The sequence below is a fragment of the Herpailurus yagouaroundi genome, unplaced genomic scaffold, assembly GCF_014898765.1.
Source record: "Herpailurus yagouaroundi ecotype Mexico unplaced genomic scaffold, PumYag 208, whole genome shotgun sequence".
Classification (NCBI taxonomy): Eukaryota; Metazoa; Chordata; class Mammalia; order Carnivora; family Felidae; genus Herpailurus; species Herpailurus yagouaroundi.
The window spans coordinates 5,606,789-5,619,189 of NW_024412439.1; the positions used below are offsets into that span (position 1 = coordinate 5,606,789).

At 44.0% G+C, this 12,401-nt stretch overlaps 1 long non-coding RNA gene across 1 annotated transcript; it reads left to right on the plus strand.

The window, feature by feature from the left end:
* The first annotated feature begins 1,778 nt into the window (after positions 1 to 1,778).
* Positions 1,779 to 11,820, plus strand: LOC121015750 (uncharacterized). The gene is made up of 3 exons (XR_005783952.1): positions 1,779 to 1,886; positions 2,759 to 2,865; positions 11,468 to 11,820. It is a non-coding gene; the product is annotated as an uncharacterized LOC121015750 (long non-coding RNA).
* Positions 11,821 to 12,401: the final 581 nt, after the last annotated feature.

Consider the following 12,401-nt stretch of genomic DNA (forward strand, 5'->3'; position numbering starts at 1 on the left):
CTGATTTCTGACCATGAGCCCAACTACACACATGGATGCCTGTAGGAAGCATCAGGGTAACCCGTGCCTCCCATGATTCCACTAGCCAGCTCTGTACAAATTCTTTCGTGGAATCTAGAGTTGATACATGCCTTCTGGAATGAAGGTGATTCCCAAGACCCACCACGAGAGCCCACCTGACAAGGACAGAAGAGACCCCATGCTCCCTATGGGTAAGCAAGACACTTGACCATTTGCCTAGTTGAAAAGGTAGGAGTGTGGGGGGAAATTGTCCCAACTTACAACCTTTAACTACATGACAATCACAGGCATTAGATGGGGTGAGGAAGGAGGATTCAAAGGAGGACTTTTAATTACTCTGGCTTTGCAATGGCCAAGTCGTGGGTTAAGCGCGAGGTCTGTCAATGCCCTGCAGCCAAGCCCAACAGGAATACGATGTTAAAGAATGGGGTTTTATTACTTCTTTCACGAGGGGGAAAAAACACCACAGACAAGAGTGTGGGAGGGTGTACCTCAGTTAGAAAATGTTAGAAAGCACAGAGTTTTGGTTGGGTTAGTTGGGAAATGGTCTACAAAAGCAAGCGGTTCCCTCCAGCTCGGAAGCTGTCAGAGGGCGGGGCAATTTCATGCCTCGGTATTTCGTGGGTGTCACGGTGACTTTGTTTTTATCTGTTCTAAGACAAGATTCTGAAGCGGCCCTATTTTTGTTTCCTTTTCTCGTTGTCTCAGAGTAATCGTGTCTGAAGTTGGTGCTCTGTGGAATTACGTGCTCCAGGAAAACAAAGTGGCCTGGCTGTGGGCATCAGGCAGCCCTGTAATAACACTGAGGTCCAGCTGGGAATGTTAGGTCAGTCTTAACAGCGCGTTAGAGTGTCCAAAATGCGGTCGTGGATATGAATAGGCTTAACTAATGGTAAAACAATTAAGGTAAAACAAACAGAAGATATTTTCACATGCATGTCTCTCATATGGCCCTCAGTTACATGCCAGTGGGATTGAAGCAGACCCCCCCCCCCCAAACTGAGCTCAACTAGAGGAAAAGAAGGGGCAGGATAAGGGGGTTCTCCTACAACGTTACTGGAACCATTCCCAGAGAGAGTCACCTCCGTGGGGTCCCATCTTCAGGAAACGTGCCCTTTACCTTCCATCCTCTGCTTGTCATGGCAGATGGCCGGTCATCCGCCCCAGAATCAGTGTCCTTGTGAAGAACAGAAACCATTTCCCAGAGAAGAGGGGACACCTTGAGGAAAAGCTTCCATCACACAGACAAGAACAGGGGCAGTGTTTGGCTTCCCTGACCAGCTGACATGGGCTTAGCTCTGGGGCCTCCGTCCAAGTGTGGCCCCTGATGTGGGGAGTGCCTGGTGGGGGCAGGAAGTGGGTGTGGAGGATGTGCAGCAGGAGACCAACCTCTGGCCTACAAAATATCAACTGTAGTCAGGAGGGAATGCCACTTGTTTACAATTGAAAATTTGTAAGTAGGATTAATAGTAATCGGTGGCTTCCGGTTGGCACATGATATTTCAGAATACTGCAGAAGCCCTCAACTTCATGGGACTCCCCCCAGGCCACCCTTGGACACTGAGATGTTAGCGGTCACAAGGTGATTGGTGTTGGCCTCCACCATGGGTTCGAATCCCAGGCCTCTTGTGGAGAAGGAAGAACAGGGCTCTGTTGTCAGGCAACCCTCCCTCAGTTCAAATCTTCATGGCCTTAAATAGGACATCAGTGTTCCATCCATGTCATAGAGGTCCCCTCATCTGCAACGTAGAGGATGCAATACGCTTACTTCAGTAGGTTTTCACTCTAAGTGTTGAATGAATTGATACTTGTTGGTTCAGTGCTGGCCTCCCAATGCTTGTGGCCTCCACTCTGGACATTCCCCTGTAAGTCCCTCCCTGTTGGATTTCCTATTTATTCCCCTCCTTTGGGTAACACACCATTCAGCCTCAGACCAAAAGCCTGTCTTGCCATTTCTTCTTCTGAAGCCTGTTTTCTCTTGAAATTTACTCTTCTGGAAGGCATTCTCATCACCGAACATATTAGCTCACTCCTTGCCTAGGATTAGTTTGGGAGGTGTGATAACCCTTGAGAAGGTTATGCCCCGATGAGGAAGACAGGAAAGAGACCATGGAAGAGTAAGTCAGGTGCCATTTTGGTCAGCTTTTCGATTTTGATTTGGGTGGACCGGACGCCGAAACCCAGTAACTACTCGCGACAAGTGACTGGCTTTCCTGGATTTATTTCAGAAGCCACGTTTGTGTTCAACAGGGAAAGTGACTGTGTTCATCTTACAGTCTGTTCTACAGATAAAAAAAAAAAAGAGAGAGAGAGAGAATTATGAACACAACCGTAAACCCCTCTAGAAGACCCACGTTTCAGCGTGGGTCCCAGAGAAATTCCAGAGAAATCCAGGATTTCTTTTTTGTATCATGATGTTTTAACATTAATCAAAATCAAGTTCCCTGACTAAAGGGACAGTCTGGGCCACGCTCAAGGACCCACTTCCCGAAGTCATCAAATTCTCCTCCAGTTTCTGCGAAAACCATTCTTTCCCTCCCGCAGCATCTTCTGTCTTCCTAGGGAAATGAAACCCTTTTTCATCTATAGCCCTAGCTGACCCAGAAGCATTTTCCATTGAGCATTGTGCCAGAACACTGCTAGCTGGTCCGCCATTCACCAGCCAATAATTACCTCCCAATATCGGTCATAACCATCCACTTAATAGGCTTCTGTTCTAAAATTCATCTTCTTACAGGGGAAGATTTCGGAACTTGAAGTGAGAGCAGCACCATCGGAGATTGTATTTAAAAGGGTTTGTGTCTCCATCCTACGATGCTTCTTATAATTGACGTGGGATGAGAGGTGAGTAAATGGTGAAGATTATCAGGAGATACTAAGGAGCCCTGTGGGAGCAAAGATGGTGGCCAGAGCAGAAATATCTTAACGCTCTGTTATTCTGACATTTCTGTATTTCAGGATTTTAAGATTTCATCATTTAGCTCCCTATGTTTAGAAGCTTGATTACTGTATCTAAGGTGATGCATAATGAAAGAAAGTGAATTTAGAAACACCAGTAAGAAAACTTCCAGTTTATTGTGTATTATTTGAAATCACATGATGTCTATTCCATGGTTAGGCAATTCCTGCTTGTAGAAATGGACACACAACGCATCAAGCCTTCCCACTTCTGCTACACTGAGTCAAAATTCCCACCGAAGTAACCACAGAAGCACCACAGTCACTGAGTTGGGCTTTTTATTTTTCTCTTGTCTCCTATTTTCAGAGAATCCTGACATGATGTCTTCAGCTTTTCCATGACTAGGCTTCCACATGTTCCATCTTGTTCCTCACTATCAACTTTCATCTTTCTCAACAGATACCTTTCCTTGTTTTTTTTTTTTCTTTTTTAAGTTTTTAAAAAATTTATTTGAGAGAGACAGAGACAGCATGAGTGCCGAGGGGTAGAGACAGGAAGAGAGAGAATCACAAGCAGGATCTACACTGTCAGTGCAGAGCCCAACACAGGGCTCGAATTCATGGAAACATGAGATCATGACCTGAGCCAACACCGAGAGTCAGACACTTAACCCGCAGAGCCACCCAGGTGCCCCCACCTTGTGTTTTCAAACATAATGGTACATCGCCTGCAGGAGAAAGGTGGGAAGGTGCAGAGATGTTTGGGGGCTTAGCGTTACGCTCTTTCACAGCCCTTAGTGTGACTGTCTCTATAGTTCCTACCTGTGCGTGTAGGGACTCTTGACATGTTACATAACTTTTCTGAGTCTAAGGAGTGCTGCTGTGAACATAAAATGCATCTGGTATAGAGCATAGCTACCCACCAATGTTGGATGTTTATCTTGATGTGCCACAGTACAGATAAATAGACTACATGTCTTTTTAAGCCACTGAATAGAGTTGGATCTATAATGTTTACCCCAAGATGTAGGTAGGTGCGAGGGTGGAGACTTCCGGGGTTCCCTTAGTATCTCTCTTGTTTTCAAATATCTGTACGGATGAGACTTTCCTATTCTTTCAGTAAATCATGGTCACGAAACATCCTGGCTGACAAAATATGACCGTATCACTCTAAAATACTCATTTGCCAATGTGAGATCCTCCAGCTCTCTCTGTCCCTCCTACGGGAACCAAGAAGGTTGGATGTTTTTGACTGTTCAGCTGCAAGATGGTTAAGCCTCTGTCAATCCCCAGGGAGAACCATGGGGCAGAACCACCTCCACCCATAATGGACATTCAACAAAAGTAAAAATTGTATCTTTGTTGTATAAAGCCACTCGAGTTTTGGGTTCGCTGTTGCTATAGCGCATTACCAGCCTATATTGATCAACACAGATGCCCAAGACCTCCCCAGTGTAGAGAGCTGGATATAATCAGGTACATTATTTCCATTAGCAAATACACTAAAAATGAACTTCCAGATAAAGATGGCATATTAAACACATGTGTGTGTACTCCTTCCCTCCCCAAACCCCATTATAAGGAAAACAATGGGGAATTTCATAACATAAACATAAAGATAGAGCAGGAGGGACAACCGCAACAATTTTTTTTTTTTTTAAGTAGGCTTCACACCCAGCATGGAGCCGAATGTGGGGCTTGAGCTCACGACCCTGAGAGCAAGACCTGAACTGAGATCGAGAGTAGGGTGGTTAAACAACTGAGCCACCCAGTTACCCCGCAGAGCAACAAAATTTTAAAATCTAAAAGCAGATGGATAAGTAATAAGAGGCTTATTATTTAAGAAGGCTGAATTGAAGCCAATGGTAGAGAAAACAGATTATACCACAGAACCCTCAAAAGTTTCAGTGAGCATACATATGAGCAGCTTCTGGAAGTGGAGGTAAAGGGAAAATAGGGGCCTAAAATAAGAAGGCTTGGTTGAAATCACGTTAGAAATTAGTTTCTATTTAATGTAATTGGGCAAACAAAGATTGGGTACAATGAGGAAATCCCACAGTCTCCCAGAGAGAAAAATAAATGAAAAGTTCTACACAAAAGATCAAGAATCCCGGGGGCTCCCGACTTCTTAACAGGAAATCCTGAAGACGTAAAGAAAAGCATGAGATATTTCCCCATCCCTATTCTTAAAACTATGTACCCAGCTAAACTATCAACCAAGTGTCAGGCAGAAATATAAACCGTTTCAGCAACTGAAGGTCTAAAAAAATTTACCTCCTATTCATCCCTCCAAGAAAAGCTACTGGAGGACATGCTCCACCCAAACTAGGGAGTAAACCCAGAAATAAGTATTGAGATCAAAGAAACAGGGTATCCACTCAAGAGAAAAGAAATGAAAAATCGCCAGGATGGTGAGGATCAGAGAACCTCAGATAACCCTTGTGGAGGAAAACCATTCCACACTGAAACAAGCTGTGAAGGGATTTCTTAAAGTGTCAGAATGACTAATGTGAATGAGTGTATTGAGAAGAGATTCAGATGACTTCTGGAAAGTCTGTGTTACCCTGGTAATAAATACGTAGACTACTGAGCAAAGTTACAGCCTCATCTTCCCTAGCAGGAAGTGAAAAGGTATAAAGCTAAAAAATCAAGAAGAAGGGGTGCTTAGGTGGCTCAGTCAGTTGAGTGCCCAACTCTTGATCTCAGGGTCATGATCCCAGGGATGTGAGATTGAGCCCCACGCTGGGTTCCATTCTGAGCAGGTAGCCTGCTTCAGATTCTCTCTCTCCCTCCACCCCTCTCCACAGCTTCTGCATGTGTTTGCTCTCTCTCAAATTAAAAAAAAAATCAAGAAGCAGAAAGGCCAACACATCATTTAGAGATATGCAGGAAAACACCACAGTCATCAGCTGGAAGAGGTGATAGTGACTTTTGGGGACCTGGGGGAGGGTACAGACGAAAAGGGAATTGACAATCGGCATATCAACTCCTGTAAGTTTACTTGGCTCTTTACACGTTGTACCTGGGTCAATGTTGGTCCCTCCACTGGCCTTCCTCGGTAGCCGTGGAGGGTCCCATTCTCGCCTCAGGACTCTGCCCTGACTGGGACCATATTCGGTCCTCTTTGGGTGGATGGTGGGGGGATGCTCTGCCAATGGACCTCTTTTCAAGCTGTGCAAGCAGAAAGCACATAAGCACGTTAAGGTCTCATCTCAAAAACTCAGAGTAAGCCAAGCAAGGTATTTGCCTGGAAGCAGGGAGTTTTAGGTCATTTCACTGGTCTGCACAATCCCTTTCCTATTATTTTTCCCTTTCTGGAAGACAGTGCTGCCACTTTATTTCTAGAGTTCACCTCATCTATTACATCCAAAGTGAAAATCCCACAGCCAGCCGCCTGTGTGCCAGAACTGAGGACCAGTCGAGCTGGGCTGGCAACCCTTCAATTAATTATGCTGCTAATTGCCACACAAGCTGCTCATTCATTTAACATCATTCAACAAATATTTCCAGCTCTTGTTGATGATGATCTTGGCATTTTTCCAGGGCTCTGTGGGGAAGACTGGTACTCCCTTCTTCAGTGACCCATTCCAGATGTCTCTATTTGTTTGTGATTTTCTTGGCTCTATTTTCCATCAAACCAGTCTACTTTACAATTTTCTAAAATTCCTTAAAATATCTGCTGATAAAAACTTCTCTGTCTTCTGGGACTGCTAAGGATTTCATTTTGTTCTTTTACTCCTTTAGTTATTTTCCTGGGATTTGAAGAAGAGCTGGTGGAGGTATATATTTGTTTAATCGCCATCTTGGTATAGAAGCCATGTTCCTAACCTTCATTCATTTCTTAATTTGCTCTGAGTACATTTACAAGAAGTGTATGTTGGTTGCTGCATCTTCGACAAACTGCTGTATCTTCTGCACCCTTGCATTTCCAAGAATTTTTAGCACCCTCTGACATAAACAACAGCTGGGTATAAAATCCTGGTCTCACAATCTTTCCACCTTGAAATCTTGTAAGTGTTGTCCCACGGTGGTCTGATATTTGCAGTCACCATCTGGTGACAGACTGCTTCTAGCTCTCACTTCCGTTGTTGATTTCCTTCCGCTTACTTACTGCATTTTCCCACTAAACACGATGTTTAAAAACTTATGTCTAGAATATACCTCAGAGCGGCTCTCATTTTACTTCATCATGTCTCATACCTCATATCACATCTCCTATCCTTTCCCAACACATAAGACGCAATCCTTTGTCATGCATTTATCTCTTTTCCACATATGTCTTTATACTTTCTCTTAAATCTCTTTTTCTTCCAATTGAAGCACTTCTTTGATGAGAGAGAAAAAAAAAAAACTCTTGTAAATTTTCCGTCACTTCACTGTCAGGCCATGTTGGAAACCTAGTCCTCCCTTCCAAATACCCTTCCTTGCAGAGTTCTTCCAAATACTAAGTGATCTGGGGCAAGATTTTCCACATGGCTGTCATCCCTGACTCCCCCTTCTTCCTGATACCCACATCTAATGAATTCAAAGTCACTTCTACCTCTTAAAAATTTCTCACATCTACCTACTTCCCTCCATTCCCAGGGCCACTAACGATTACCTTTCCCTCCCTAAATTCTTGTGGTGGCCTCCTAATTGATCTCCCACAATTAGTCTTGCTGTTCCAGTGCTCAATTCTTCACGTTATCACTGGAGAGTCCTTTTGAAAACACACATGTAATCATTACTAAAAGTCTTTATCTTTGTGTTCCATCCTCAATCCTAGAATAATGGCTAAAGTGAATCCTAGAGACGACAAGATCATTTGTAATGTAGACTCTGGTTTTCCTTCACTCTCATGAACTCATCTTTGATTTTTCCAGGCTTACAGGACTTTTTCCTGTTGCTTTTGCCACTCTCTTCCAGTGTTGAGACTTTCTCCAGGCTGTGACCTCCACCTGGATTACATCCCTTTCTGCTCCCTGAGATTTTTTTTTTTTTTTTTTTTTTTTTATCCAGATAATGCCTGCGTATTCTTCAAGTCTGCTAAAATATCATGTCTTCTGGAAAAATCGCTCCTGATCCCCTCGGCCAATTAAAGTGCCCCTCTTATAAGCTTGCCACTTCTCTCCCAGAACTTTCTGTGCTTTGTGCTGCTGGTTGAGACTGGTCTGCCTTACGAGGCAGATCTGGCTCTGTTGGAACAGGGACCACGTCCATCCTCGCTCAGGGCCATGATATAAAGGTACTTGATCAGTTTCACCCATTGAACAACTTTATTAAATAAATCTTCTCTGGGATTTAAATAAAATGTAACCCTTATTCATTTTAGCAACTTTCTCTTCTCTTATTTTGGTGATTTCGTCTCCCTGATCTGCTCTATTTTTGCGTCTGTTATTCTTAATACACAAAACGTGTCTCCTTTCATTTTTTTTCTCATCCACTTAGAGTCAGGATGCTTCTCCTCTGAGTTCTGACTTTCTTCAACTTCCTTCTACTTGAGTGATTCAGTGTCCTGTGGCGGTCTCTCTTCAGTTCACTCCTTTCATGGCATTTTAAAATTTAACCAGCTTGCTTTTTGTCTGTAAACAATCTGCCTGACTTCAGATCTGTACCTTTTTATGACTGCCTACTCTAGCTGCAAAGATGCTAGGTCCTCTCACACTTGGTCAGAATACCAATTAGAGATTTCCTAACACTGTATTCTCTCTCATGTAGGAATTTCATTTCACGGGCTACCTTGGAGAGATTTTGCAGATTGTTTCTCTTCTTTGGCACAATCTTTTCTCGGTGGATTTTCAAGTTTTTCGTTTAATTCCAGTTAGTGAACCTACGGTGCTCTATTCATTTCTGGTGTAGTGATTCAACACTAAAATAAATCAGCCGGTGCTCATCACAAGCGCGCTCCTTAATCCACATCGCCTATGCCACCCATTCCCCTCTTTGTGTCTCCTTTTTCTGTTTGCTCACCCTTAAAGCGGTGAGTAAATGGGTTTAGTTTGATCTGCTTTAACTGTAACACTTCTAAGTCTCTCAAACTCAAGAAAAGAAAGAATGAGAAGACTACTTTTACTTTGCCACTTGAGGACCACTTCTCCGTAAGGAGGAGCAAATGCCAACTGTGAAGGATGCCTTTGTGCCTCAGGCTACACTTCCCGGTTGTAGGACCGGAAGTCTGCAGAATCAGTGCCTGCCTTCATTACTGGTATGGCTCCTGCTGGTGTAAGTCAAGGACAAATGCCACAGCTGGTTTCCCTGCCCCATGTGATCGCTGGTGCTTTGAGCTGTTGTCAGAGGTAGGAACAAAGCTCACCTAATGCCAACCTGTCCAAGTTGAGGAACACCTGCTACTTCTGGATACCTGGGCGCCTTTCAGGGAGTCCCTCAACTTATTCTGCAGTCAGGCTTCAAGCACCGAAGCCCATTCACCAATACATTCGCTTCTTCAATCTGTGCTACAAAAGAACCTTAAGATTTCTGACATATTGATGGCAGCCATTAGTACTTTCTAAGATGGGTAAAGATTTTTCTCTATTCCTTCTTGGTCACCTAAGTGGGAATATGATGACTGCCATCTTTACCCAAATACTCTTTCCAGAATTGCACTGTAACAGCATTGGTTTCCTTTGTGCTGTGCCACCCGTTACGTATTTCTAGGCTGTGACTTTTCTTCATCTACACCGAAAAGTTGAACAGCCTCTGATACCTTTACACAATGGCTCCCCCTTCTGGTCCCACAAGGAGCAGCAAGTCCGTTTTGTACTTGGGGAACAACTCTCCCCCAGAATACTGATCAGGCTTGAGTAAAGCTGAGAAGTTCTCAGCTGGAGCAGACACCTCTCTATTAACTGGGTAATTCAAATTCCTGAGAAGCTTTCAGTGTTTCTTAGGAGACTGCCAGCAGGAAATTTGAGAGCAACAACATCTGCACATCAAGGATACTCTCCAGTTCTGAGCCCATGGATGTGAAGGTCCTGACTTCATCGGGACTCTTCAGACAGTCAACAGGGAAACACAAACCCTGTGTACTGGGAGAGGGCATGTGGAAAAAAGAGTATTTGGTGTCCACCTGTAACTACGCCGTCCTCAGAGACTTGGAGCACTGGGCTTCTCGTGAGTTTACAAGGAAACCGTGGGATTGAAAACACACACACAAGTTCTCATTTTTCGTAACAAGATAAAGATGGGATAATATATGCTCTTAGTGTCCATCCTTCCTTAATGACCCATAGTGGTTTAAAAGCCACGGTCTGATTGGCGTTTTAGGATTTGATCAAACTCAGAAGTATGAAATTTAATCGAGAAGAAGCGTCTCTGCTGTTCGTGAAGCTAAAAAAAATGACGAAAAATCTGAGAAAACTTTTGTTTTTTCTTTCCAGCTTATGGTGCTCTCAATATACATGTGTTTTGTGTTTGGAAGTCTGACCTTTTATTTCCTCATTACCTCAGGCTATAGATTCAAGTCAAATAATAGTTATGTGTGGGTACGTGTGTGTGTGAATATATATACCGTTTTGTTTTTATATACCTTTTAATATAAAAATAGTCATTTCTACATATGTAGATGAATGTGTTTGCCATTGGAAATGACTGTCAAAATGGGGCACCTAGGTGACTCAGTCGGTTAAGTGTCCAACTTCAGCTTGGGTCATGATCTCGCGGTTTGTGAGTTCGAGCCCCGCATCGGGCTCTGTGCTGATGGCTCAGAGCCTGGAGCCTGCTTCGGATTCTGTGTCTCCCTCTCTCTCTGCCCCTCCCCTCCTCGTGCTCTGTGTCTCTCTCTCTGTCTCAAACATTAAAAAAAACCTTTTTTAATATCATTAAAAAACACTCTGGGAATAATTAAATGAACTAAAATAATCTTTTCCTTGTGCTTAGAGACATCGCTTAATAAAATCACGTTGTTAAGGATAACACGCCTAGAGGTTCCCATAATGTGCACAAATTACTATTTTTCATGCACTGATTCTCTCCAAGGCTTTTCTGATTTTACTTGGGACTCCTTTTATAGCTTCTGCCCACTTCAGAGCTTGCTTATGTGGATCTGCCCAAGGAACTACTGATACATGTCTATGTGCTTTCAAAATGCTTGACATTCAAAGAAAACCGTGTATCGAAAAGTTGTTAAAAGCAAATTATTTTTAAAAACTCAAGCTGCAGAGAGATGACATTTGTCCTTGCTTCTTGCCTTACATTCACAGGCATGAGGGGAGGTCGCAGAAGTGGTCACCCAAGGAATCCTATTTCCTACTGGTTTTGGAACTTTTTGTAAAAGTAGTCATGGGGTGGGGGGGCACACCTAGGTGACTCAGTCGGTTGAGCATCTGACTTCGGCTCAGGTCATGATCTCACAGGCAGTCCGTGAGCTCCAGTCCCACACTGGGCTCTGTGCTGACAGCTTGCAACCTGGAGCCTGCTTTGGATTCTGTCTCCCTCTCTCTCTGCCCCTCCTCGACCCACACTCTCTCTCTCTCTAATATAATTAAACACTTAAAAAAAATTTTTTTAAGTAGTCATAAGAACCAGCAGGGATGTTATTAATGGATCTACTATTTATTCTACATTTCAGGAAACAGTAATTTCTTTGAGTAACCCCCACCCCCAATCCCAGCGTATCATGTGGCTGAGGTAAGACTCCACTTTGGCCAATCAGAGCAACCAATCTCCCCTCCCTGGCGACTGGGATCTGGATGGCCAGCGAAAATCCCTGGACTTTCACGAAAGTGACCGGAGAAAGATGTTCCCCTTACGCTGGATTGAACCTGGCAGGCAGCCACCTTGTCACCCCCTGGAACCCAAGAACAAACCAACATGGAGCAGAGAGAAGAGGACAGCTGTGTCACCCGAGGCACTAGAGCCGTCTAAGCTTGAAGCCTTGAGCCCCTCAGTTACACAAAAAAACACCATCCTTTAAAAAACCGTTATTGTGTTTTCTATCATTTGCAATGGGAAAAGTTCCAACTGAGTTTTTAAAAAAAATCACTGAGGTTTGATCTTAAAACTGAAGAATCACAATCCATCAGGATGAGACTTACACACACACCCCAGTGCCGTGGTGAGAATAACCAGAGTGAAGGAGCGAGGGAGGGCTGGACGGTGAGATTGACTTTCCCTTGCTCCCTGCCTCTGTCAACAGGCACACAGATGTGGCTGCGATGGGGGCTGAGTGCCTCAGGGTGACTTTAACCCACACTGTACCTTTCAGCCCAGAGCACCCTCCTTGTAGATCTAGGACCTCCTCATACAGCTTGTTTGGGTTTGGGTTTGGTCTTCTTAGAACTAGAATTCCAAACAGAAAACTAGTCCAGCATTTCTTTGGTTATAATGTAGAAGGACACTCTGAAAAAGTCAAGTGGGAGCAGAGCTGCTGGGATCGGAACTGGGGTGGGGGTCTTAGAGCAGTAGCACCCCCCCCACACACACACACACACATACACACCCACCCAGCTTTCTCACTAGCCTCCCTGGGCCTCCTGGTCCCTCCAATCCCAGAGGCTGAGGAC